Source organism: Pseudopodoces humilis, chromosome 1 (assembly GCF_049639895.1).
Source record: "Pseudopodoces humilis isolate 2021_Gansu_Grassland_sample_001 chromosome 1, ASM4963989v1, whole genome shotgun sequence".
Classification (NCBI taxonomy): domain Eukaryota; kingdom Metazoa; phylum Chordata; class Aves; order Passeriformes; family Paridae; genus Pseudopodoces; species Pseudopodoces humilis.
In genome coordinates, this window is record NC_142200.1 from 105,826,166 (window position 1) to 105,832,524 (window position 6,359).

Sequence of the window (6,359 nt, forward strand, 5' to 3'; positions counted from 1 at the left end):
AGTGCCAATCTTCAGCTCCACACAGCCCTGAGCTGCCTGGCCATGGGACCTGCTGATCTTGTCCCCCACGTGGGGTGTGGGCTGATGACTCTGACTGGGCTCAGCCCATCCCCATCCCCATGGAGATGCCCAGACTGGAACCCCCATGATAGCCCAGTCCCAGCAAGCAGCTGCTGCATCCAGCTCTGGTCACTCAGGATCAGGGACTATGATGGTTCATACAGATAACTTCTGCTCCCTCTCAGCCCTCCATGAATACCACTGCTAGAAATGCATTTTCTAATACATCTTTGCAAGATTACTGGCACAGCAGGGCCATGAGACCCTTCGTGCAGCATGTGACCAGCTTTCTTAAAATAAATCCATTAAGAATAAATGAACAAATTTAGTTACAAAACATTAAAAACACAAAGGAAAACGTGACAAGTAAAATTCAGGGCACTGGGCAGAATCAAATATCATCCAGCTGAAAATAAGTATCTAAAAAAATGAAAAAAATAAATTGTCTCTTTCACATCTCAGAAGCCACTGTATAATGCCAAGAGAGAGAGGAGAGCTTTCCACAAATGAAATTTGAATGTCAGTCTGAGAAACCTGTAGAAAACTGGATACTTCTATTTCCCCTGTTCAGTCTGAGCAACCTGGGAACAATCTAACTGTCCAAGAAGCACTGCCAAACATTGAGAATTAATTCCTTTTAAATTGTCATCCTAAATTTGACACACCTAATTTAGAAAGCACTCGTCAGTTCTGAAAATCTTGGTTTTCATCTGAGAGTTTAACAACAGTAAGACATAGGGGACACAAGCAAAGTTAACATCTGCGTGGCAGAATCATTAATTCAGTGACTTCTTTTTTTTTTTTTTAATGGAGGTTTAACCTTTTTTCTATTAATTTGATATGAGGGTTGTCACATGCAATTCCAGGACTTGGTGAAACTCAGGCAGGGACACTGACTAATGTTACTAAAAAGATGGCTCAGTAAACATGGTAGATTTGTATTTATTTGGAATAAAAGGCAGTATGTCTGCCAGAGTGCTCCACATGAGCTTTGTGACAAAATGAAGATTTCTACAAAGTCTGCAGTAGGATGAACTCCAAGAAAACATATAGCTTAGGATAAAATTATCAAGTACAGTAAGTGGTGGAACAGATGAACACATTAAAAGACTTTTTGGAAATATAAGCTCAGCTGGGAGCTGTATTTAATTCCCTTCCATAATTTATATTTAGCCAATGTTCTTCAAAATTCTGCTGCTGTAATTAGTGCATGCAATCGGGGAAAAATTATTGAAAGTATATCTTAATGAGAAGACATTTCTAAATGTCTGAGTATCAAAGCAACAGTGAAAGAAATAAGGGGACTTTTCCCATGCTGAGTCTGCAACCTCAGCACAGAGGTAGCCAAGTGCCCATGGACAGCTAGGAATTATTGGGAGACACCATCTTCAGTGTGTCACTTGGCTTTCTTTTCTACCACCACCTCTCTCTCCTTGTTTTTCTTAGGCTGTTCCTGTCAGTAACCCCATAGGATATACCTGTCAGCTGGTTCAGAAGGTGAGAAAATAAGCTCTCCTCTGAACTGCCAGCCAGCAGGATTATAGTAGCCAGAAAAGAGTCTTTAAATGGAAAGAGGAGAAACATCCCATGAAAGAGATGTCCCCAAGTTAATAATGTCTGCACCAAAAGGCATACAAACAAGAAAGAAAGAAAGTTAGCTTAAACCAGAACTAGTATCCTAGGGAATGAGTAACAGTCTCTGTTTTCACAATTCTATGCAATCACAGAATTACATAATATCCAACTTCTGGCCTGGCACAGAACAGCCCAGAAAGTCACACCATGTTTCTAAGAGTGTTGCCCAAATGCTTCTTGAACTCTTTCAGGCTTGTGACTCTTTCAGGTGTTGTGACCACTTCCTTTGGGGAGCCTGTGCCAATGCCCAACCATCCTCTGGGTCAAAAACCTTTTCCTGTTATCCAGTCTAAACCTCCCTGACTCAGTTTCAGGCCATTCCCTTGGGTCCTGTCACTGGTCCTGTGAGTGAAGAGATCACTGCCTGCCCCTCCACTTCTCCTCCTGAGGAAGCTGCTGACTGTGATGGGGTCTCCCTTCAGTCTCCTCTTCTCCAGGCTGAACAGACCCAGTTCCTTGTGTGGCTTCCCCTCAAGGCCCTTCACCCTTCACTGCAGCTTCTGCAAAACCATTCCCAACTGGGTAAGGACCAGGCAGACCTAGTTCCTTCCTTGTCCAGCCTCAAATCCAACACACAAGGCTGCAGAGGCACGCAGAGCCTCCACCTGCTTGCCCCCCCTCCTGTCCTGGGGATGAGGAGGGAACAGGTTCACATCAGTGCCCTCTTCCTTTGCCTTCCCTTTGGCAGTGAGAGAGCAGTGCTGCTGTCTTGCTCTGAGAGGCTCCCAAAGCAAGCACCAGGCAGTACTGCTGTTCCTATGGGGCCCATCCTGAGGGCTCTGAGTGTCCATAAATTGTACAAACCAATACTCAGGGAGGAGTGTGTCATCCAGGAAGAGTCCTTTTCCTAGGGCATTCCATGCATTGACACTCACACCAAATTTTATAAATTATTCTGGTTTACAGAAGATGAAATCACTCATCCAAGGCAAAATGCCACCAATTCCATTCTTAAGCTTTGGGTCAGGAAGTGAAAAGAAATAGTTTTTCAGGGATTAACAATCAGATTTTCCATGTTTGATTCATTATGTTTTTAAACTGATTTTGAGGAGAGCTCTTCAAGATATGTGCCTCAGTCTTTGTCACAAGCCCCTGCAATGAACAGAGTGAGAGTATTTACTCTTCCTCTTCAAAGTGTTATTAACAATGAAATAAAATCTACAGAGATTGTGTGCCAAACACAACATACTCCAAGAACAGAATTGTATAAAAGTCTAAAATTTAAACATGATGTTACCTTGGGCACTACTCATAACTAAGATATTTTATAGAGAGCCATGCTTATGTTCTCTGAATTAAAGAATAAATTACTTTAGCAGAAGTTACATGAACAAGGATATACATGGAGGTATACAACTTACTTGTTCATATCCTGCATAATCACTCATTCCCACCTCATAACCAAGTCCTCAAACTTAATAAAATAAAAGAAAGAAGGACTGATAGCACAATTTTGAAGACAGCCAGCAATGTACTGCACTTAGGGTTCATTTTCATTTGAAGTGGCGGTCATTCCACAATGAAGCTGTATTAAGAGAAGTATAAAATGTTATTGCTTCAGGCTTTTCTTTACTGTTGTATCAACACCAGGAACAATTCTGTCATTACTGCCACAGGAATACCAACTCCTGCCCACACACAGAGATCTCAAATCCCCATTTAAACCATATCACAGATAGTTCAGATAGGCAGAGGAAAAGTGAACTGATAAACTTGCAGGACTAGAGTCACAGGCCATGGCTTGTCTTACACTAATTAATCAGCTATTAATACAAGCATTCTGTCTTGCAAACATTCCTTCAGCATGTAGTCCTTCTTTTTCAAGTCAGAGTATACTAATGCAGAGCTAGGTTCTGAGCACTGTAGTCAGGCAAGCCCTGTTCTGCATATCACCAAATGTAGGGACTACAAGGACAGCTCATCTTGAATGAGATGGAAAACCATCCTAAAGTTCCTCTTCCTACTTCATGCTCTGGTAAATGCACCTGACTAAAACATAGATAGCGAGTTATTATAGTTATTATTGTTATTATTGTGATAGTTGTTATTTTTCAGCTAAAAGACCATTTTTAAGCTAATAAGGAAGACTTAAAGACAAATCTTTATGCTTTCAGCACCAAGAGAAGAAAAGTCAATATATACAAATGCAGGGTTTAAATCTGTCATATTAATTCAAACCTTTAAATATTAATCTACCTCAGTGTTTTAGTAATACAATTGTCTTCTTTATCCTCAAATTGCTATTTATGAGTCAGTATGTTACCAAGGGATACCATCCTAAGGAATCTGTTTCAAGGAGGTGAATGTGTTGCTGGATCCTAATCTTGATTACCAGGGATGTGTTTCTGTGAGGCTGCATTCATGCACGGCAGGAATTTTGGACTGGTTTGCACTCCTTGGACAGTTTCATCTGCTTGCCTGAAGGTAGGATAATCCCTGCAGCAGATTAAAAGCATCAAAGATTGATGCAAAGATGTTAAAAGGGCAAAGAAAACTTCATGCAGGTATGATCTACTTACATCACCCATCTGAGACCCAGGAAAAAGGGGCAGATGGCTGACCCCACATCTGCAATAAGGAGGAATGTGGCCCATGGGGGTGGGCTTGTAGAGTGAAAGACTTGATGCTGAGGACCTGATTTCCCAAATCTACTGTTCTTGGTTTTACTTCCAGACTATTTCTATTCTGGCCTCCTGGCCAGGATGCCCATTTGTGGCTGAAGTTCTGCACTCCAGCACATATTCAACCTTCATTTCCTCTTGAATCAACACAGCTCATGAGCTCTACGGTCACTCCATGGTACAAAATTAGGTGCAGGAAATGTGGGAAACCAGGAGGTTCACTTAAAACTTCACTCTGATCCAAACAAAAACATTAACCTAAGTGGACCCTTAGTGCTTAATTGATGCTAGCAAAACACAGCTTTGGTCCATGATACAGTGTGCCAGGGAGAAAGGGTACAGGTGACAGAGGCTGGAATAGAAGAACCCACTTGGAAATCTGGCTAACTTGAAAATCTTTCTGCCAAGAACTAAAGAACTAATCAAACAGGTCATCATGGCATCATATATCTTTTCTTCTACTGAGCTGTCCAACTTTTTTTTCATGTCATTTATTACATTGACTACTGATTGTGCTTTTTATAGAAAAATCACACCTGATATCGAGATTTGAAGACTGTTGGGATACAGCTGGAGGGGGAATAAGATTAGTTTCAATAATCACACTGCAGGAAAGGAGCATCTAATTCTCCACCAGAAAGAAGAGCTTTTAAATTAAAAGATGACATTGGAACCAGAACAAAAGGACACAACATGGCAACGAGTAAACAGTCTGGAAAAAAACAAGAGATTTATAATCATTGGAGAACGGGAAATGTGGAACTAGTTTCCAACAGAATCCAGAACACATTTTTCAGGTGAAATTCAATAATTTGCTAGAGGAAACTTCCAGACATGGTCATCTACAATGCTGGACTACCATCATAAAGTCCCTCCTAATTCCATAAGGACTGCATCAAAGCACAAAATCAGTAAAGGACATGAGGGACAACTCACCCCCATGCAAAAGGAAGTGATCTTTCTGCTCTCAAAGTGGAAGAGCGGTAGGTTTGCATCTTGTCTGGATGAGTGCTATGGACACTCAAAGCACAGCATTAGATAGAACTCTTCACATCTCAGAAGTCATTGCCTGCCCCCTTCTTTGGCATGCAGATAGATGTTCATGGGCTTAGCTCCAGTTTTGGATATAGATCTCTTGGTACAGAGTTTATTGCTCCAGCTTGCCAAGAAGCAGGTTACTGTCTTTGGGAATAACACTGCTATCTTGGGAACATGCAAATGCCTTTCCTTGTAAACTGTAAACTGCCACATATCTGTTAATATTTAGACCAGACTCCCAGCAACGTCAGTACCTACCAGATCAATGGTCTGCACTCTCACAGGGCTTTCAAGCAGTACTGCCTGAAGATTGACTGGGCTCCAAGGTCCTACTTGCTTTCAAATGCCCACAATCTCAGATTTTATCCATACAGAAAACTGCCAACTACTGCTTATGGATATATAAAACTCCTCAGCCCTTCACTAATGATTTGTTGCAGTGTTCCTATGGAAATGGAAAAAGATCTGTCCTTGTGCTTGGAATTGGAGATGCACTGGACTGTTGTTATGGAAATGTTTTGCATTTTTTGCAAATGCCAATTATATGAAAACAGAAATCAGGCTGAAAAAATATAAAGGTATTTTCTGCACTGTAATATTTCAAAGAGACATATTGACAGTGCCTCTGAGATAATGGACAAAAGAAGAAAAAGCAAATCAGGAATAGCTAATTGCTGGGTTTGGTCTGAAGTAAATGTCAGAAAGGAATCAAAACACAAAAGGCAGCGGCTAAATCATCATAAGCTTCTACTCTTGCTGTCTTCCTTTTCAAAACATTGCTCTTTATTAACTTGGTTTAATTCAGTTGTTGCAAACACACACACTCTGGCAGACAGAACCATGATTTCTGTGCTTTGGTCAAGACAGAAAATTGTAAACAATATGTTAATATTACTGATATTTTGTTTCAAACAAAATCAATTAGTTCCACTACTGACAGGAGGGGCTTGCACCATTTTCCAGGAGCACACTATTGCAGGCTGCGAAGAATGCAATTTTGACACA